Source organism: Sarcophilus harrisii, chromosome 3 (assembly GCF_902635505.1).
Source record: "Sarcophilus harrisii chromosome 3, mSarHar1.11, whole genome shotgun sequence".
Taxonomy (NCBI): Eukaryota; Metazoa; Chordata; class Mammalia; order Dasyuromorphia; family Dasyuridae; genus Sarcophilus; species Sarcophilus harrisii.
In genome coordinates, this window is record NC_045428.1 from 562,942,339 (window position 1) to 562,965,622 (window position 23,284).

Here is a 23,284-nt window from a genome sequence, read left to right on the forward strand (position 1 = left end):
ATTGATATAAAACATAAATTACCTGAGTCATGGGTTGAGTCTAGATCTTCTTGATTCTCCATATATCTGTTCTCTGGTGGCAAGAGAAGAACTGGATTTGGCTTCTAGGACCTGGATTCATATTCTATTTCTCTGCTACTTACTGCTTGGCTGTCAGATCCTTTTACTCTTTTAAGAAAGGAGGAAGTTGGATGATATTTATTTATTTAAATTATTAAAGCTTTTTATTTTCAAAATATATGTATGGATAATTTTTCAACAGTGATCCTTCCATAGCTTTTTTTTTTTTCCCTCTTTTTTTTTTTTTATTTAATAGCCTTTTATTTACAGGATATATGCATGGGTAACTTTACAGCATTAACAATTGCCAAACCTCTTGTTCCAATTTTTCACCTTCTACCCCCACCCTCCCCAGATGGCAGGATGACCAGTAGATGTTAAATATATTAAAATATAAATTAGATACACAATAAGTATACATGACCAAAACGTTATTTTGCTTTGTACAAAAAGAATCCACTCTGAAATATTGTACAATTAGCTTGTGAAGAAATCAAAAATGCAGGTGGGCATAAATATAGGGATTGAATTCAATGTATGGTTTTTAGTCATCTCCCAGAGTTCTTTCTCTGGGCGTAGCTTCAGTTCATTACTGCTCCACTGGAAATGATTTGGTTGATCTCCTTGCTGAGGATGGCCAGGTCCCTCAGAACTGGTCATCATTAATATTTGTTGCGTATTATGATCTCCTGGTCCCTGCTCATTTCCTCACATCAGTTTGTGTAGTCTCTCCAGGCCTTTCTGAAATCATCCTGTTGGTCATTTCTTACAGAACAGTAATATTCCATAATATTCATATACACAATTTATTCAGCCATTTCCAACGTAGGGCATCCATTCAGTTTCCAGTTTCTAGCCACTGCAAAAGGGCTGCCACAAACATTCGTGCACATACAGGTCCCTTTCCCTTCTTTATATCTCTTTGGGATATAATCCCAGTATAACACTCTGGATCAAAGGTATGCACAGTTTGATAACTTTTGAGCATAGTTCCAAACTACTCTCAGAATGGTTGGATTCGTTCACAACTCCACCAACAATGCATCAATGTCCCAGTTTTCCATCCCCTCCAACAATCATCATTATTTTTCCTGTCATCTTAGCCAATCTGACGGTGTGTAAATGGTATCTTAGAGTTGTCTTAATTTGCATTTCTCTGATTAATAATGACTTGGAGCATCTTTTCATATGACTAGAAATAGTTTCAATTTCTTCATCTGAGAATTGTCTGTTCATATCCTTCCATAGCTTTTTGTTCCAAATGTTCCCCTCCTTCCCCCCACCCTCTCCCCTACATGGCAAGTAATCCAATATATATTATACATGTTAAAACATATGTTAAATCCAATATATGTAAACATATTTGTACAATTATCTTGCTGCACAAGAAAGATCAGATCAAAAAGGAAGGAAAATGAATAAGAAAACAAAATGCAAGCGAGCAACAACAAAAGGAGTGAAAATGTTATGTTGCGATCCACACTTAACAGTCCTCTCTCTGGGTGTAGATGGCTCTCTTCATCACAAAATCATTGGAACTGGCATCTCATTGTTGGAAAGTCACGCCCATCAAAATTGATCTTTGTCTAATCTTGGATGATATTTATTTCTAAGAACCTTGTCTAGTTTTAAATCCTAGGAATTTCAGCTTATGACATTTAGGAAAGGCAGCATTGGATCATAAAAGGAAAGTCTGGGAATGGGATGATTGAGACTGTTACTGCTCACCTGGCTCATACCTGGCTAGGTCAGTGAACTTCTCTAGAACTAGAACAGGAAGGACTTCAAAGGCCATCTAAGTCACAAGTTTATGACTTCTAAAGCCCCTTCAGTTTGCAGATGAGGAAACTGGGGCCCATGTAGGCCAAATAAGCTGCCCAGGGTTAGTCAGAACAATCAACAAACATTTATTAAAGTGTACCAGAGCACTGGACTTTTTGACAGACCACATTCTTGTTGAACTCAGTCTAATGGAGTAGCCCAGGTAGTGAGTCACAGAGCCTAGGTTTGAACACTGGATCTTGAATTTCAAATCTAGAATCTTTCCTACTACATGACATTGCTTCCCTGACAAGTCCCAAAGGAACTTCCTATTTCCTTTGTCACCTGTCCTTCTATACAGTGAGACCATTGGGATCAATAAGCCTAGAAGCAGAGGATTGGAAGGGTCCTGGCCTCTTGGCTTCATAAAACTAAAGGAAATCTTTAGAATCTGCATATTTTATTCCTTCTCACCCTATTAGGTTAAAAAAAATTTTTTTTAACATTTGCTTTTTTATTTATTTTTTTTAAGTTTTGAGTTCAATTCTATCCCTGCCTCTTTAGATAGAAAGCAACCAGGTATAGGATATATAAGCAGTCATGAAAAACATTTCCATATTGGTCATTTCGTAGAAGAAGCCTTGAATAAAAGAAAGAAAGTAAAAAATAATATGCAAAGAATTGAAAAATGAGTAGATGTCCAACAACTGGGAAATGGCTGAACAAGTTGTGATATATGAAGATAATGGAATATTATTCTATAAAAAATGATGAACAAGCTGATTTTACAAAGGCCTGGAAAGATTAACAAGAACTGATGCTGAGTAAGATAAACAGAACCAGGAATACACTATATACAGTAACAGCAAGATTGTGTTATGATCAACTATGAGAGACTTGATCCTTCTCAATGGTTCATTGATCCAAAGCAATCCCAATAGACTTTGGACAGAAAAAGAACTAAGGAGACTGAATATAAATCAACATATGCTATGTTCACTTTTTTTTTTTTTTAATCTCTCCCATGATTTTTCCCTTTTGCTCTGATTCTTCCCTCCCAATGTGATTCATAAAGCAATATACATAAAAAATAAATGAATTTAATTAAAAAAAAAACCCATACTCAAAAGAAGACAACAACAACAAAAGAAAAATAGCATGCTTCAGTCTGTAGTCAGACAATATCAGTTCTTTCTCTAAAGGCAGATGGCATGCTTCATCATTAGTACTTTGGGGTTATCTTGGATCATTGTATTGCTGAGAATAGCTAAGTGGTTTGCAATTCTTCATCAAACAATATTGCTGATTCTGTTCACTTAGCATCAGTTCATGTCAGTTTTTTGAGTTTTTTTCTGAAATCATCCTGCTTGTCGTTTTTTTTATAGCACAAAAATATTCCATTACAGTCATATATCACAACTTGCTTGACCATTCCCCAATTGATGGACATTCTTTGGATTTCCAATAGAATCTGTATTTTGAAGAACAGTAACTCAGATTTCCAAAGCTCTTTAGGGCTTACCCTATGATTCTGGAGATTTAGTTGTATTTTTGGGACAAATGGGTGCTCATATACTGCCCAAGATATAGATATGATCAGGAGATGAACAAGTCAGCTCTTCTCTCACAACCACTCCATCGGAGGGCATCCCAATGGAATCAAATCAACCTGAAGCGTTGCAACTTAAGTGTAAAAAGGCTCAATCAATTTAGATGTCTCTGGTGAGCACTGGGAGAGCTGAAGTGCATGGGCAGAGTGTTAGGATTGGCTGGTGAAACCTGGTCGTGAAATGAAAGACCAGTGCAAAACTAATAGAGATGAGATAAGTGAGTAGCACTTCAGCTAAATCCCTTGAGAAAGAGTCTTTCAATGGGGATAAAGGAAGAGAGGAAGGAAAGGCAAAGTCTGCTAGGGAAAGACTCAGCTAGAAAAGCCTTAACTGGGTTTTCTACATTAACACATAGGAACTTTCCACATCACAGACCAGGGCAGAGTCAGAAAATCCTAGAGCCTGGAGATATGTATTAAAAGCCCGTGAGATGAGATGGACCAAAAGTGAATTTAAGACACCTACAGTCTGTAGTAGCTGCATCATTTTGACTCCCCACCCCCAAACCAGAGCTGGGAACCTGTACCCTGTGTTGAGGATGGCAGTGTAAGATTTTCCCCAGTGTAAGATCAAACCTTTCAGGGGTCCTCAAACTACAGCCTGCCGGTCAGATGCAGCAGCTGAGGATGATTATCCTCCTCACCCAGGGCTATGAAGTTTCTTTATTTAAAGGCCCACAAAACAAAGTTTTTGTTTTTACTATAGTCTGGCCCTCCAACAGTCTGAGGGACAGTGAACTGGCCCCCTATTTGAAAAGTTTGAGGACCCTAAGTCAGACTTAGGATGTGTGCAAAGTTCACAGTTCATTGATCTGAGCCACCCCTGAGGTCATGAGGAATATAGCTGCTCAGTGCCCAGAGGAAGCAGTGGCAAAACCCTGGATAATATGGATCAGGGCCAAATAATGCTTCATAATTCCATCTGGAAATTGTGCAGAGCCTGGCTCTGACCCAAATTAAGAAACTAAGAATGGAAAAATGAGTAAATTAATGGTTGCTCATTTAACATTTTGTTTTACTTTCCTCCTTTAAGTAAAACTTATTCAGTGATCTATATGATCTATAGACCATATTATTCTTACATTTGAAATGGAAGAAAACTGATAAATAATGGTCTGCTCATGGTTGATTTATTAGTAAGGCTAGTAGTAACCAAAAATGCAGCCAATGGCCTCTTTCAAAGACCCAAAACCCTGAGTAAGGACTGAGAGTCTTTTAAACCTAGGTATATCTTCTTTCCCTTCAGTCTGACAGAATATCATTTGAACTTCCTGTTACAAAGGTAAAATAAACTCAACTATTTGTTGTTTGTCCTTTGTTTTCAAAGAGGTCCAATGACATCACAGGATGATGTCTTAAGTTGTGAGTCAGTTGGATTTAAGTGAGGCAATTTTGCCTCAAATCATCAACCTTTCTCTTCCAGAGTCATTAAAATCCAATGACAGAACTGGCAATGGCCCAGGATGCAGCGGACGACCTTGACCAACCTCTCAGCAATCCATAGCCCCCTGCTTCAGCTGACTTCATGGCCATTGGAGCAAATGATTCTCACCTGCTCATTCCAATGGGGGAAGTCTTCAAATGCTTGGGCTAGACATTCCCTTGCTCACCAATAGTCTGAGGTCTGCTTACCCACAACCTGAATTAGCTAATTTGGCCAAAGAGTTGACCAAAGTGTGACAGTTGTGCAAGCCACAGGGGAGAGTTGGGTGACCAGATAGACACCAAAGATGCTCTGAGGAACCCTGAAAGGGTCTCAGCGGCCCTAACACCAGAAGTGCTACACCTGGACACCACATGTACCCCAAGGATATGGTAGGTGATAGTAAGAGGCAATTTTCATTTGAGTGAGTGATGGGTGAACTATCTATACCAAGTGGAGATATAAATGAAAATAATAGAATTGGGACTCGAAGGACTGGGAGGAAAGGGTAAAGGTTGTCCTTGTTTGTTCTGGACCATGATATTAGAGAGATGATGATATGACAAGCAAGTGAATTGGATTTAAGTGAAGGAGGGCTGTGCAAAGGCACCCCCCTCACTTTGTCCTCTGGAGCTATCTGGGTCTCTTGACAAGAAATAGATCTAGACCACTGAAGATGACCCTAGATAAAGGGAGGAGGTAGAGGTAATTACAACACAAAAACTTGATCTTCTGCAAGTTTTTCCTGAATGTGGGAGAAGAGTGAAGTTACAAAAAACATGGAGTTTGGATTTAACACTGTATGGGAGACTATTAAAACCATCATCATCTTTATTATATTTTATAAATCAAAATCAATTTTCAATTTTATATGCTTGTATAAGAGGGAAGGGAACATGTCAATTGATAAGTAAAATTATTATTATTTACTCTCCCATTCTCCATTAATTGGATGTTTCAGAAATTACAGGACATGAATCTCCCCCTCATTACATAGCCAGTCCTGACCCCCAAGAAATTTGCTTTCTAAAAGGGAGGAAGATAACAGTGGAAAGCTAGGGGCAAAGAACAAAATATTCTTTTCAAAATCTCAGGCCTTCAGTCCTGATTACAAAACTCCGTCCCTGCCCCCAAGGAGTTTACATTCTTTTGGAGAAAGATAACCTCCACCCTAGATTCTTCTTTGATGCCCTTGTGGGTTCCAATTTTCCAATTTGTTTCATTTCTCCAATTTAAATTTGATAATTGTGGAAATCAAATAAATGCCCATCCATTTCTCACCCTTCTTTCCTCTCTTCCCTCTTCTCCCTTTTTTGAGCAGGTGAAAAAGACCAATCTTTGCCTTAATTTCTACCTAACTGAATCGGTATTCTGTGGGATGGGTGCTAGACTCCCCCCCACCCACCTTCCTCAAATTAGCTAATCAAAGACATCCTCGGGTAGAGAAAGTATTTATTTAGTCCCTGCAGGGAGAGGCCCTGGCACACCTGGGAGACATCCCAGCTCCCACCATGTGGTCCACCTGACAGGCCGGAAGCTTGCCAGGGGTTAAATAGCAAAAGACCCAAGCCTTTTCATTGGATAGACTGAAAGGACATAACCATCCTTGACCAAAGTTGTCTGCTTCCTGTGGGTCACGTTACTTCCTGTCATTGACCTGGGTCTTGGTCTTTAGAGACCGATGGGCCTAGAGGTCTTGTGATCTATCTTCTAGCTCTTTAGACCTGGGAAGAGGGATCAGGTAACCTAGGCCTAGTCTCACAGACTTTGAGAAAACTTCACCCAGTCACTGTAACCTGCTGAAGTCCTTAGCTTAAAAGGCCAAGGTCTCCCCCTGTATCCTGTGCCATCTCCATGTATCTTGAGACGTGGCTGAATGAATAGATGAATTCTAGGTGATAAGGATTTATCCAGCGCCTACTCTCCCCAAAGGGCTGCCAGGTGATGCAGTGAGTAGAGTTTATTGTGGACCCTGACATCAGGGAAGGGATGCCGAGACTGCCAAGAGAATTGGGTTTGAGAGAAGGAGGGCTGGGTGTGGCCGCCTGCTTCTCATTGCCCTCCAGAGCCATTGGGGGTCCAGGGGCCAGATTTGGATCAGGCCAACTAGAGATATAATGGGAGACCTTTGATCTTTGTAAGGTAAGGTCTCAATTTGGCTGAGGCAACACCCATTCAGTGATAAAGGCAAGATAGCAATTGAGATAAAGAATGTGCTCTTTTACCTAGTCCAAAAAAATCTAAATAAATAAATGAATGAATCTGGGAGGAGAGAGTTTCTGGCCAAAGCAGAAATGACTGCTATTTACTTTCAGGCTGAGTCAATCAGGACCCAAATGGAGCTTGACCTAGGACCTATTGGTGGCCAACTAGAAGGGCTTAAATCAAACCCATCTGAGTGAATAGAATTCCAGACCTGGAGTCAGGAAGATTTCCTGGGTTCAAATGTGGCCTCAGACATTTACTGGCTGTGTGACCTTGGGCAACTCATTTCACCCTGTTTGCCTCAGTTTCCTCATCTGTAAAATCAGTTGGAGAAGGAAATGGCAAATGGCTCCAGTAGCTCCAGCAAGAGGATCTCAATTGGGGTCGGGAAGAGTCAGATATAACTGAAACAACTAAATAACAGCACTGTATCCAAATCACTGTCGTAGAATTATGGGACATTAGAATCTGTTTAGTCCACCCCAGTGGTTTTATAGAGGAGAAATTGTGGTCCAAAATGGTTATGTGACTTGCCCAGTGTCACCTAGCTAGTTAGTGCCTGAGGCAGAATTTGAACTCGGGTCTTCTTGTCTTCAAATTTAGGTTTCTATCCATGACACTGCCTAAAGGACTTGGCCTTTCTTTGAGAGGTTTCGATGTAGAAGTCATGCTTGTATTTTTTTCCAACTTGAGGATTTTTTTTCCTGAGGCAATTGGGGTTAAGTGACTTGCCCAGGGTCACACAGTCAGGAAGTGTTAAGTGTCTGAGACCCAGATTTGAACTCAGGTCCTCCTGACTTCAGGGTTGGCTCTATCCACTGTAACACATAGCTGCTCTGAGGATCTTCTTGAGGGGAGTCAAAGAATATGAATTTGGAGACCAAAAGCAAAAGATGGTTTAATCATGATCCCCTTAAACTGTGGCTCCCAGATCTGGGCACAGCCCTCCAGAGGAGGCTGTTCTGGCCCCTCTGGCAGAGTCCTGAGCTCAAGAAAGGCTCTCCTGTCCTGCCTGTTGCTTCTGCTTACTAGAATGAGGCTGTGGGCTGGCAGTGTCCCTGAGCTCAGCAAGGCCCTTGTCAGCTGGAGCCGTCACTGGCTGGCATTGAAGAGGCTCATCCTGTCATCCCAAAGATGGTGAAACGTTGGGCACAGAGACCTCATTGAGTCCGGGAGGAAAGAACTCAGAGACTCATATACAAGCATGAATCTCTCTGCAGTATCATGTAGCTTCCTCTTGAATGGCTCTGGAGGTATGGAGATTATTACATCATAAAACAGATTATCCTATTCTTGGTCTACCCTCATTTTGAGGAGAGTTTTCTTCATATTGAACTGTTTGCTTTTCTGTGAGTTGTAGGAGCTGCCTTCCTCAGGAACCAACTGGCTAGTTCCTGTTGGGCAATACAGTTCCCTCCCTCTCTTCCTTCCTCCCTCCCTCCCTTTTTTCTTTCCCTCCTTTCTTTGTTCACATAAGATACCATACCCTTACCTGTTTTGCCCAAAGGAATCTAAATTTGAATCCCTGAAACCATGCTAGATATCTAGCGATTATGAACCTTGCCTTAAACCCAAATCACTCTAGCTCTTAGTGATTGGTCAATAATTGGTCCCAGCCCAAGCCTCATTTGGTCATTGTTTGGGTCCTGGTGGTCCAGAGTGAGTATAAGTAGTGGGGTCTTCCCCTTCCAGATTGATTTTTTTTTTTTTAAACCAAATTGATTTTTTAAAACTCAGTAAAAGACGTCATTCTTTGCCTCATTTCTTACCTAGCCTTAATTATTGATTGGGCATTGTTTCAGTCAAAATGAAACCTGGTAAAGACCCTAATTTTAAAAGACCAAGATCTCCCACTGCGTTGGGGCCATTTTCAGTTGTTCAGTTCTTGCCACTGGACCCAGATGGCCCCGGAGGAGAAAGTGGGGCTGGTGACCTTCCCTCTGTCACTTAACATCCAATTCACTTGCAAGTCATACCATCACCTTCCTGATGTCTTGGTCCTCTTTGAGAGTGAAAGACAAACAATAATGGCTTCCCTTTGACTTCCACACATCGTTCTTAGTGCTGATCAGACAAGGCTCATCCTCTTACCGTATGATTCATTAGCTGTATGACCAAGGCCAAAGTGCTGCCCCTCTCTAGGTCTTATGTAGGGACTTCAGAGGTCATCTAGTCCAACCCCCTTGTTTTATAGACCAGGAAATCGAGGCCCCGAAATATTAAGTTACTTGTCCAAGGTCATACGGGTGACTGTGTCGACAGCTGTGTAGATAGACCAGGATTTATAGGATCCTGTTCATACTGGCTCATGACAATCCCTTGTGAAATTTTCAGTGTGAGCATTTATACTTCAGAAAGCATCAAAAGACTATAAATCAGCTTGAATTATTGTATTGTTGGTTGTCTAGACTTAAGAGAGTGATGGGGAAAATGTTAATAATGTAGATTAAACTTAAAATGTGTCATGTGTACTTTTTTTTTTTTTTTTTTTTTAAAGATAGGTGAACTCTGATTAGAGTCAGTGCTTTTATGTCACTAAATCATGTTGCTTCTCAGCGTCCTCATCTAAATAATGACATAGTTGGTTTAGGCTTAAGCCCCTTCTAGTCTAAATTCTAACCTCATCATCTGGTAGCCTTTCAAATATCTGGAGCCCATGATCATGTTCTCTCTTAAGTCTTTTCACAAGTTTAAACATTCTTAATTCTGTCAAATTCTTTTAATGTTGAAAGGTTTGTGTCCTCTAGTCATGTTGGGTACAGGGCAGGAGCACTGAAAAAGTATAGTAAGGCTCAGTATGATTGATTCAATCCTACAACAAGGTGTTAATTTGGGGGAATTGATGAGACAATGGTTCTCTACTTTACACATACTTAGTACTTAGCACGGTGATGTGATGGCTCTTCAGTTGATGTAATTGTAATAGGGTATTTAAATTCAGGACAAAATCAGCCATGGAGATTCCATCTTTCATCAGCTTTCTGGAGGCCCTCCAGAAAGCTAGCCAGGCCCCAAGTGAAGGAGATAGACTGTGAAGGAGATAATAAAGACTGTGGGCTTTCTTGTGGTGATTATTCTGCTGAGACCAAGGCTGGTCCCGAGGCCATCCCAAATGGGTTTTGGTTTCAGTGGAGGAAAGCTGGAGGCAGGAGAGCTCCCAGGATGGTGGTCAAGTCTTCTCTCTCTCTCTCTCTCTCTGGCTGAGTTTGTCCCCACTTATATACTCTTATTACCATTACATCATTACAGTATTCTGAGTACAAACTAATCATTATATCACTAGGGAACCATTATTTGTTGTAAGATTAAATCCATCATACTGAACTAGAAAACTCGTGTGTAGATAACCCTTATCTCATGTGGATAACCCCTGTCTCAACAATTCCACTGAGTGAGCACCTTTCTCCAGAGTTCTGGCCCATTACAATCTTAGTTGCCCTCCTTTGCACATTTTAGAGCAGTGGTTCTCAAATTTTTGTTTTCAGTATCTTTATCCTATTAAAAATCATTGAGGATCTCTCCAAAGCGTTTTTGTTTATCTGGGTTATATTTATAGACATTTACCATATTGGAAATAAAAACTGAAATTTGTAGACCCTCTAAAAGAGTTTCAGAGATCCCCAGGACTCTCTAGACCATACTTTGAGAACCACTGTTTTAGAGGATGCCAATTGAGCCTGGACCTGGTTTTTTTTTATTGGTATAAGGAGCTTTCAGGGAAGAGCAAATAAACTCTCTGGCTTGTAATGAATGAAGAGCACACCAGATGGGGGCTCATGATCGGTAGTATTGGAAAATTTTATAATAATCCTCAGGATTACTTCTAGATTTTTGGGGAAAAGTAATCAATTATTTTCTGAGAACCCAACTTGCTAGCATTATTTGGAGTTGGAAAAGGAGTCAAGAGTAGGGGTGAAGTAGGGAGAGTACTGTGCCTTATTATCAGTGATGACTAAGACTACTAAGGGATATGTATTAGAAAATGTAGGTCATATAAAATCAAAAGAAATTAACATAAATATAAAAACAGAACAAAAAATTAACATAAATTGCGTCTACAATTAAATGTGATTTCTTTTCTCTCTGAGACAATTGGGGTTCAGTGACTTTCTCAGAGTCACAGAGCTAGGAAATGTTAAATGTCTGAGGTCAGATTTGAACTCTCAGGTCCTTCTGACTTCAGGGCTGGTGCTCTATCTACTGCACCACCTAGTTTCCCCTGAATGTGATTCTTAAGATCTGATATGATCAGTGCAGGGTGTTGTAACTCTGTTAGCATAGCCTTGGTTCTCATTCTTGGCCTTCATGTCATACTCATTGACTCATATTGAGCTTCAACCCCTGGACAAATCGTTGTCTAGTCAAACCTCTCCTACATTATACTTATGAGGTTGTTTAAAAACAAAAACACAAAATTCCCCAAGTGGGAATACTCCATTTGTCTCTATTACATTTCCTCTTATTTGATTTGGTCCAATGTTCTAGCCTGTTGTTATCTCTCTGGATCCTCACTTCATTGGGTTTGCTGTCATCTGAAAATTGGATAAACCAGCCACCTATGCCATTATCCATGTCACTGAGGCTAAAAAGGTTCAACAGCGTGTGGCCAAGGCCAGAGCTGTGGTTCGTTCCTCCATGACGAGTGCCTCCTCCTGAAGTCTGGACATTCAATTAGTTCAGAATGAGCCTAAGCATACTGTAATTTGGACCATGCACATGTCATGCTATTTCTACTTTAGCCATAACAGATCCATCTCCCTCCCACCAGAGGAAGGACTTTGTTTTGGCCTTGGAGACATCAAGCTAGCTTTAGCTAGGCTTTCCCATCACTCCCTAGCTACCTCTGTCCCATGCTCCTTCTCCTACCCCTTTTTATATGTTGTCTCTCCTCTCTCCCCCCATCTCCTTCCTAGTTGTGTGACCCTGGGAAAGTCACTTCACCTTGTCTGCCTCAGTTTCCTCATCTGTAAAATGAACCGGAGAAGTAAATGGCAAACCATTCCAGGATCTCTGCCAAGAAAACTTCAAATGGAGTCATGAAGACTTCAGTATGACAGAACAACAATAACAAATTAGCAGTCATTTGGATGAGCAGGATTATTCATTCATTTTTGCTCTCATCGTCGTGTGGGCTTGGCTATTCCTCCCTGGCTATCCCCTGGCTTTTTCCCTCTGGGAGCAGTTTTCCTTTTGAACCATGTCTGGGGAATAGGGAAGAAAAACAGCTGAGAGCCTTAACTCTAATATCAGTCCAGGTAGTCAAAGCTCTCTCAGGCAGATTGCTGACTTTTTGCCTAGAGAAAGATCCTGGCATAAATGTTCCTTTTGCTTTGGGAAATTGAAAAAATGAATCAGCAATTTCTCTCCCTCTCTCCATCCCTTTGCTCCTTTCCTCCCTTTCCCCTTCCCTTTCTCTCTTTCTTTGCCCCTTTCTCTCTCACTGTCTCTTTTCCCCTCCCCCTCCCTCCCTCTCTTCCTCTCCTCTTTCTTTAAAAACACCCTAATTTTTGCTCTCTCTTGCTTTTCTCCTCTCTGCCTTTCTCTCTCCTTCCCCTACCTCTCTCTCAACCACCATCTTTGCAGCATCCTTCTCCCCCACTTTCTTCAGCTCTGAACTCCTAGCCAGTGGAACCGTATTAAAATACCCCAATCTCTCTCTTTCCCCTGCTAGGTACTACCTTATAGAATCTCTCAGCTTCATTTGATCAAGGACACACAAATTAACAATAAAATAGTTAACTACATTTATCATAAAAATCAGCTTAAAAGATAAAATAAACATAAAGAGGAGACACTATTAAGAAAAAGAGACAAGTTTGAGAAGCAGGCTTTGTGGAGAGAAAGGGAAGAATGGGGGTAAGGTAAATGGAGAGCTCCCTGCCTTGGGTCTTGTAGTTCATGGGGGTTTACAATCTCCATCCCAAAATGTTTCATGCACAATCTGCTCCCAGACTTGGAGTCTGGTACCAAGGATTTCAAGGCTGGCACTGCTTCTCTATGTGACTGAGTGCTTTGATCTCCCATCTCAGCATCTCTAGCTCCACTGCTTTTTCATGGTGGCTGCTCTCCCTCCCCCTTTCTCACTTTGTGCAATTATTTGGGGTTGGTATTCTTGCAGACCTGGTGTCTGTTGCCCACAGTCCCTCAGGAGGAGAGTGCTAGATTGTAAGATCTAGCTCTGTAAATCACAAGATTAAGGCAATTCTCCAGGGGACTGAGGAGAGAAATGCTGGTATGATTTCTGGCATCTGTCTGCAGCATTCTGATCTCCTCGGTAATGGGAAGACAATGTTCCAATAAGATTTTGTAGCATTAATGTACCACATTTTGTTTAGTGATTCCCCTATCATTGGACAAATTGAGCATACCATAATAATAAACATTAAGCAACTTTTAACACCGTGGAATTCATTTGGGAATCAACTGTTTGTGCTGTCAGACGATCATTAATGGGTTCCAACAAAATCTAAATTAACATAAAACCAGAAGTAAAGATAAAGGTGGGAAGACACTTCGTGCAACAGCAGTTCTAGCAGAACCTATTTAAAATGAGTTGTTGATGCTAAAAAATGGGAAATGGAAAAATGTAGACTTTTGCACTGATTGTCACTATTTCTAATTTTAAAAAGTTATTGATGCATTTTTAAAAATACCACAATCATTTCCCAGCATCCTTCAACAGAACCCACCCTTGAGACAGTGAAAAACAAAGAAGCAAAACTGACACCATGATTATGTCTGATAGCTAATACAACATTCTGTACCTGTATTCCCCTACATCTCCCTGAGGGAAAAAATGTGCTACATAATCTGTTCTCCAAGACTAATATGGGACCTTAGCTGTAATTGATAAAGCCATGCTGAATTTTCTTGATTACTGTTTCCCTTTATTAATAATAAAATGGAGACTGCTATCTGAGCAGAAATCCTTTGGTAACATCTTCCCATATAGATTGGCAGACTAGGGAACCTCTTTTTGTGAGTCTTGATGATGGGTGAGGCCCTTGCCTTGGAGAATCTGAGCATATGTAGACATCTCATAAATGGTTCCACTCTGCTCATTATAAAATCAGGAGGAGCTTTTCTATTGTCTACATCGGTGAAACAGGGGTGAAACACCTTAAAAAGAGCATAGTCATCTTTGGCCCTTCTCTCTGACTGCTATCTCTTGGTTTGATTTCTTTCACTAGCAGTGTCTAAGGTGAGAGGTCTTGGGATTTGTCCTCTCTGAAAAGAGCTTTTGGTTGATAAAATAGACCCTGGACCTTGGCCTTTGTGTTTTTTCCTTTTTAGTTTATGTGAAAGAACTCCAACTGTGCATTTTGAAAGGTAAGGGAGTGAGCCTCTGAAGGTCCAGGTTTCCAAATATCCTAGCATCCCTATATTTGGGTTTTGCAGCCTGCTCAATTTCAGGTCCTTCCAGGAACCATTAGGAGTAACCTTCAGAATTTAATACAGCAGTAGTGGAGGTAAGGACATATCTTGTCATAGCACATCTGGAAGTAAATGGTAGTAACTCCAATGTTATGGACCAAGAGAATGTTGTACCTAGCAACAACAAGATTATGTGATGATCTAAATAGTTTCCCTCTAGGAGAGTAAGTCTGGGTTGGTATTCTATATACTATACATTCACTATACTAACAATCTCCTTAATAATTTATTGTAGACTTTTGTTAAGAATCAGCATGAAATTACTGACTTAAACTTTATAGATTCTCCCCCCCCCTTTGGAAATTGGGGCTTCATTTGTCTATTTCCTTTCTTTGTAAATCCTTCAAAATTTTTCTTGTTCTATCAACTTATGAAAGGACGTTTTCTCAGCAGTCTTTTCTGCTGTCCTTTCAGTCCCTGAGGATATGGTTCATCTGGACTTGGTAACCTCAACTCATCAAGGCAGCCGGGTGCCCCTTCTTTATTGGATATTGTCCCCACTTTCTACCTTTGTTCTGTCCTTTCCAGTCTAAAAGTTATTCTCTGTGACAGAGGAAATAAAAGGATATTATAAAATGAGAAGTTCTGTATTCTCTAGCTTATGTCCCTTTTCTTCCCAAGATAGCCAAAGAAATTAAATAACCACTAGCCCTTTTTTTGTGTGTGTTCTTTGACTTTCCTTGAGAATGTCACTCAATCTAAGATTTAGCATCTTGACCTTTATTTCAGGATTGTATCCATACTTTTGTATTCAGTTGCTCTTCCTTCCATCCTCTTTTTAACACAGATTTGATAATCCCACTGTCCTCTGCCCTAATAAGATCTCATCTGAAGTATTACTGTTTAGTCTTGGGCATGGGATATTGGTAAGCTAGAATGGCAAGGAGGGGAGCCAGGATGGTGAAGGACTTGACTCCATGTCACTTTGCACTTTATAAATCTTCACAACAGTCCTGGGAGGTGGGTGTTAATATTATCCCCATTTTATAGTTGGAGAAACGGAGGCAGACATATGTCATATGAAAACCAGTTAAAGGAATTGAAGGAGGGAAGATTTAGCCTGGAGAAGAGAAGGGGGAGGAGTGATGAGGTGATGATGTGGGGTTTGGTAGTTGAATTCACGTATTTGTTTTTTTTTTTTTTTTTTTTTTTTTGGGTGAGGCAATTGGGGTAGAGTGATTTGCTCAGAATGACACACCTAGAGTCAAGTGTCTGAGGCTGGATTTGAATTCAGGTCCTCCTAACTCCAGGGTTGCACCACCTAGCTGCAACCTTGTCTTCTATCAAACACCATCAAAAAAAGCAAAGTTCTCCCACTGCATCCAGGGCCATGTCCAGTCTCCTGATCTATAATCTGGCCACTAGACCCAGATGGCTCTGGAGGGGAAAATAAGACAGGTGACCTTGCCCAGCCCTCTCTCACTGAAATCCACTTCACTTGCATTTCATGGCATCATCTCCCTGATGTTATGGTCTTCTTCATGAACAAAGGAAAAATGACAACAACGACAGTTTAGTGGAGGGATTAGATTTGTTCATCTTGGCTCCTTGGAGTAGAACTAGGAGTAATAAGGACTCTTAAAGAATCAGGAAAAACTTCCTTACAGTGAGAGCTATTCCAAAGTGGAATAGACTGCCTTGGGACCCTGAAGATCAAGAAGAAATTGAATGACCACTTGATAGCTATGTTATAATGGGGATTCCCTTGGTGTATGGATTGGATTAGTCACTGAAGTCCTGTTAAGAAAAACTCAAGTCCTCCTGACTTCAGGGCTGGTGCTCTATCCACTGCACCATCTAGCTGCCCCAGGGGAAAGTTTCTATAGCTACAAACTATATGTAAATACTGTATTCCAGCACAAGGTCCCTCCCATAGACTGAGAAATGCCATTTTCCCTGGAAGATGATGGGAAGCATTAAAGTGAGACATCTCTAGAAGGACCAGTCCACATGTGTTTCAAGGGAAGTTGAATGGAAAATTTGATTACAATCATCATGGTTTCATCAAGAATAGGTCACAAGGAATTAACTATTTCTTTTTCCTTTCTTTTTTTAAAAACAAATTTACTAAATTGGTATATGAGGAAGATTTTAGAGTTATAGTTTACTGAGATTTTAACAAAGTATTTTATATGACTTGAGTCAAAAAGTTAGAGAAATATAGCTTAAAACCTGGCTAAGAAACAGGCAGATTGTGGGTTCAGGCAGGGGCAAGACTCTAATGTAATGGCCAGGCTCAAAGAATAATCCTTAGTGGTTCAAGATTAGCATAGAAGAGATCTCTGGTAAATGTCTCAAATCTATGTTGAACATTTTTATCAACTGTCCAAGAGGTCTATGATGGAATATCAACTGCCCATTGTTACATTTACAAATAACACTAATCTAAAAGGGATACCCAACATACTGGATGACAGAATTAGGATCCAAAGAGATCTTGACTCTTTAGAGCCCTGAGCAGAATAGAATAATTCAATTAGAGGAATAAATATAAGCATTTACACTGGGGTTCAAAAAGTCAACTTCTTCTATACAGGATGGAAGAAGCAGGAGTGGACAGCAGTGGATCTGAAAAGATTGCCCGCACAATACATCATCAATGTAATGTAGTAAGCAAAAAATTAATGTAATTATGAGCTGTGGTAAGATACTCTGCTGTAGTCAGGCTACTTCTGGGGTCTTTGCTTCAGTTCTGGGTGCCAATGTTTAAGAAGAACATCGAGGAGACTGAGTATGCTCAGAAACATCCAGGGTGGTGAAGAGCCTTGAGCCTGGACTAGATAGAATTGATTGAACCAACTGGATATGTTTAGCCTGAAGAAGAGAAGACATGACAGCTGTCCTCAAGTAGATTAATGACTGTCCTGTGGAGAAGGGATGAGCTTTTTTCTATTTGATTCCAGAGGATAGCACCAGAAACAATGATGCTTAGAAGTTGCAAGGATATAGATTTAGGCTTGAAAGAAAAACTTTCACACAATTATAGGGTTTTTCTAAACATAGATTGGGCTCCATCAAAAAAGGAAAAGCTTTTTTCCTTCCAATGGAGGTTTTCAAACATTTGAAGATAAGAGATCATCATCATCATCATCATCATCATGGTGTCTAACCTAATTTTATCCTGACCTTCCTAGTGATTTGACTCCTCTTTGGGAGAAGGTTTGTTAGGTTTGTGTTAAATCCCTTGGGAACTTGCCAGCTTAACCCCATCTCGGTGAGGGAAGAGGTTCCCAAGTGTAGGTGAGTTTCATTCCATCTCCAGAAGCGAGTCCCTATTGTCCCGTTTATGGCCACATTATCCATCTCCCTTAGACAGAACATGAGGCTGACAAGTTGCAGTGTGTCTGTGGGGAGGGTCAAGTCTCAGCCTCCAACTGTTACTATTCCGCCTCTCTCTCCAAAATGGGGATTCCTAAAATCTACTCCCGGCCCCAGATATTAGACCTAAGGACATGAGGAAGAAGATACTTCAAAAGCCCCTTCTCTTCCTCAGAGGCTAAATTCTAGGCTCTTGCTGCTTGGGATATCAAAATTCCCACTCTTTCTATATAGAAGTTGGGCTTCAGAGACATTTTCCATGGACACCCAGCTCTGGCCACCTGAGCAAGCACATTCCTGCTCCTGTTGTGTGTTCCTTCAGTAACTCTTCGTGCTCCATCACAGGACTGATGTTGCTCTTTCTCTTGAGATAGGAAGAGGACAAACTTGCACCCCCTATTCAACTTTATTCTGATCTGCTTTTTCAATAAGAAACAAGCAAAAAAGAGACTAAGTAGGTCTATTGACTTACCTTTATAGGTCAGTTGAAAAGGATAACGCTTCCTTTTTTTTCATGCTGAGGCAATTGGGGTTAAGTGACTTGCCCAGGGTCACCTGCTAGGAAGTGTTAAGTGTCTGAGATCAGATTTGAACACGGGTCCTCCTGACTTCAGGGTTGGTGCTCTACCCGCTGTACCACCTGGCTATCCCAAGGACAACTCTTTCAATAAAGGTTTGTCTTCCTAATAGATCCAGATAATCAAATCATCCTGAGGCAATGCCAGTTACTGAAAACAAAGCAGGTCTTAACCTTTTTATTTTACTAAAGTATCACTAGGCATGTCCATATTTTATAAGGGAAAAAAAATTTACTTATCCTGTCAATAAAGGCAATTTACTAGGATCAACTCCTCTTAAATAAGGAAGGAGTTTCTGACAAAAGATTTGTCTAACAGGTGAGTAGGCTCCTTTGTGAAGGGTGAGCCCTTTTACTGATAGAACTCAAACAGGTTAAATGACAACTGTCAGGGATATTGTAGGAGAAATTCTGGTGATGGATAGGAGATTCTCCTCAATGAGCTCTGTGGATGGACTCTTTGGGACCTGATATCGATGGTTATCCTCCCTGCCAACCTGTTGCCCAAGCAGATTCTATTCATACGTGGACAAAAGTCCATAATGTCTTCTCTGGCCATGGGAGGAAAAACTCATTTATCCCTTCTCTGAATTCCTATAGCACTTTGCCTGGGAAATTCATTTGATACACAGACATATCTTGTGTTAGTGTTTAATTTTTCTAACTTTGAGCAGGGATGATTTCTTAGTCTATAATTACCCTATGTGTCACTATAGTTCTTTTTATGTAGATTGTTAGAACCAGAAGAAAATTTAGAGTTCATCTGGGTTCAGTGTTTTTTTTTTTTTTTCAATGTTTAATAAATTCTTGTTGAATTTAGATAATGCTAATCATACTTTGTAGGGATATTCAACATCTGGTTACTTTGGACTCTGGCACTGTGTTTTTTATCATGAATGGCTGGGTTATTATAAGAGTGAGTTACTGTGACTACAACAAATATTCTTGGAGAACCGGGAGTTTTATCAGCCCTTCAAGGCTGAACACATACAACCAAATTCAACTGTGGCTCAGATTCATTAGTATATTGGGTATTTTTGCAAGTGACGAAAGAGTCTTTTCTTCTGTGGATTCATGATTCTTGTGGAGTTCCATTCTCTGTCCACACATACAATTCACACCCTCCTCATTCTTTCTCATTGAGCAGTTTTCATCTATATTTTGTCCATTAGTTTTCTAAAGAGAATGAGGCTAATTAATTAATCAACCCAGAAGCATTATTTATAGGTTCTGTGATAAGCACATGGGTTTCAGGTACCAGAGTAGCTACTCGGGATATACAAATATAAAGATTAAAATAATTGTTACTCATAAACAGCTTAATTAACTTATTTATTTAATACATATTGTTTTATGAATTATATTGGGAGAGAAAAATCAGAAAAAAAAGGAAAAACCATGGGAGAGGGGAAAAAACAGGAAAAAGAAGTGAAGGTAGCATGTGTTGATTTACATTCAATCTCCATCATTCTTTTTCTGGATGCAGATGGCATTTTCTATTCAAAGTCTGTTGTTTTGCTTTGCATCACTGAACTGCTGAGAACCACTAAGTCTTTCATGGTTGATCATCGCACATTCTTGCTTTTATTGTGTACTATGTATTCCTGGTTCTGCTTTTTTGCTTAGCATCAGTTCATGTAAATCTTTCCAGGCCTTTCTAAAATCAGCTTGTTCCTCATTTTTTATAGAACAATATTCCATTACCTTCATCTGCCACAATTTGTTCAGTCATTGCCCTAAAACTAAGGGGAGTTGATAGAGACCTCAGAGAAGGGGCTGAGCTTGCTGTTGCCCACCCTAACTATTCTTGGTGTTTTCATGGGCTGTGCTGTTTGATGCCTCTCTCCATTCTGTAAAAGGGGGGAAAAAGCATTGCACACCTTATACTTCGAGGTAAATTGAAAAAACTTTCATTTCATTCCTCTTGTTCTATCACAGTAATTACGAATTTTAGGTTTAACATGATGACAATAACTCCAAATAACTTAGTTGGCAATTTTATAATTTTCCTAAATAATAGCCAAATAGTTTTAGCTGTAATTTCCTCTTAATTTTCTAGCAAAGGTAAACATACCTAACTCCCTAAATTACATTGACAAAGCATTATAAAATGAGATTAACAAGGCTAAATAAACTTTCCATCTTTTAGTTGACAGAGCCCTCAGAAATCTGACTTGTTGATAACTCAAAAGCAGCCTGCTTGTTGCCAGAGTTTTTCAACTAGCACCAAATTGTCCCCAAGTTGTTGCAGCTTTGGAGACATTCAGGGAGGATTTCTATTACCTTAAATGTTTCCCTTGTTTTAGGGAGAAAACAAAACAATTCTTAAAATTGAGATAGAGCAAATTTTTAAATTGACTTATTTTAGTTCATGAGATTTCCTAAATTCTAATTAGATGTTCTAGACAAACTGAATTGCCATTTGACTGTTTTCCAATTTACACACACTATTTCTCTTTTGTGAGCTAGGAAAGAGTTAAAATACCAATTTTTTTTTTTTTTTTAACTGATATCGCCCTCAGAAGTCTGACTCTCAATAACTCAAAAGCAGGCTGTTTGTTGCTCAAGTTTTTAAAGTAGTAGCAAACTGCTTTTCTGGTTTTCTAAAGTTCTCCAAACTCTTAAATCTTCTGTTAATATTATCAGTGCAAATAGATTATAATTCACATATATCCCTTTAGTGGGCTTTTTTTTAGAGCTCCTTTAAAATTGCTTTTACTATCATATTTCAAAGAACAAAATTCGCTGAAATGAGTGTATTTTCTTTCTCCCTCTTATCCCTTTATCCATGTATTGCTGCTGCAGTCAGGGAAGTAGGGAAGGGAGAACAAAGAGACTCTCTTTGCTCTGTGCACTATAGAATTCATTTATCTCAACATATAGAGTTCATTTGTCTTAACATTGACATTGTATGTCGGTCACATCTACAAACCCATAAAATTATCAAATAAGAAGCAATTACATCCAATAAAGCAGTTAACTTTCATTTAGATTGTTTTATGCTAAGCACTTCTGCAATCATGTGATTTTCAACAACAATTATTATTTCTCTTTACAAATCAGAAAACCGGGCAGAGATAAAATAATTTGCCATACAATTCTGCATATTTCTGCATCTGAAACAGAGAATGGTGGCCTTACCGAATGCAGAGGCCGACTGGGTTTCTCACCTCACACTGCCATGGTGGGTAGTGCCAGGGGCACCCAGATTCTTCTCTGGCAATTCCTAGACAGAACCTGCTGAAGGCTGGGGTGGCTGCTGCCAGGATCTCCCTTTGATGGTAGTTTCAGGTGCCAGGGCTCAGGAAAGGCTGACCATTGGAGCCTGACCCCCCACTCATCCCCCTTCCCCCAATCTGGGTTGGGGAGGCATTTGGGCAAGGTTTTGTGGGGTCCCCACAGCTATTGCTGCTTCCCCTACTTTTTCAGGTAAGGCATAATTTGAGCTTCTCTTAGCATTCTTTTTTCTTAATCTGCTCTGAAATTAGAGGAGTTAGTAAATTGAGAGACTTGAACTATATTGATTTTGTTAGCAATCTTCACAACTGAGATACAATCAGGACTCCAGGGAGTGGAGTAGAGAGTGTCCCTTAATATATATCTTCTGGGGTGTTTTCCCAAAGGAGCAGAAGGACTCCTTCTATGTACTATGGACATAGATAGGAGTCTATGGACAAGATAGGAGTCAAGGAAGGGTTAGCAAAGTTGCTATTTACCTAGTTTGTTTTATTCTTTTTCTTTTCTTTCAGAATGGGGTAAATTCCTGGAATTATCCCCAGTGTTTCAGGAAGTTTTCTTGTAATCTTAAAATGCCTAATTGCTAAACCTCTCAATTATTGCTCTCAAAACTTTGAGAATCTGCTAACATGTTTGCTTCCAAAACTTTGAGAAACAGCTAAGATGTTTTCATTTTTAATTAGCTATCTTTATTTCTGTAGCCCTTAGCTTGGCCAGAGCAAAGGTCTATAGGAGAAAAGTTAGGCTTTTTCCCTTTTTAAGGTGGGAGTCAAGGATGTTAAATTTTCCCAGCATCTAACTACAGCAACGAAGTTTTTTTTCTTTCTGGTTATGTTTTAAATCTTTACAGGTAACAAAATCTAGCTCACAGAACAAACATGACACATATTCTGCACAGAGATGCAGACACAGATAAAAATGACATGAAAGAGAACTGTCCCATCTTTGCCAAAAGCCATAAAATTTCTTCACCAAAAGGCATCCTATAGCACTTTATCTCCTCTGGCTTCCCAGAGAAGCTTGAAAAGGTGACAAAGGTTCCCTGGAAACTTTGCTGAAAATCACAAGAATTTCCAAGTCTGGATGTCCCCACTCAAGGAAAGCTCATGATGACCCAGACAAGCCTCCCAGTTTCTTGGGGTGTCCCAGCTATAGCATTGAGGGAGGAAAAAATGGGGTGCTTACCTTGACAAGGAGGGAATCAAGTGAGGGGAGGCCAGATGCTTCCTGTACTGGGCCATCAAATGTTGAGGTTCAGAAGGGACTCCAAAAGATTGGGGTCGCAGACCAGCATCACAAGGTGTCTCAATAGAATTTGCAGACTTGAACCCATATTCAAGTCAAAAGGCAAAGTTTTTCTGTAATTGTAAGACCAATTGAAGTGGGCTAAATTCCCAACGAATTTAGCAAGGAACCAGAGAAAGGAGATATAGGACAGAGTTGGATCAGAGCTTCCTTATTTGCTAATTTTATGGCTTTCAGGTAGGTTTGAAGGGTCACTATTGTCTCAGGAACTTGGTTATCACTGACCAACACCTTATCTGTCAGTCAGGCATGTTTGTAGGACTGTTCTAAGGCCAGAATGTTGAGATTGAGGAGTACCCCAAAATTCCCAGACTGGTGTTCCCAAGAGTCTCAAAAGAATTTGCAGGCTTGAACC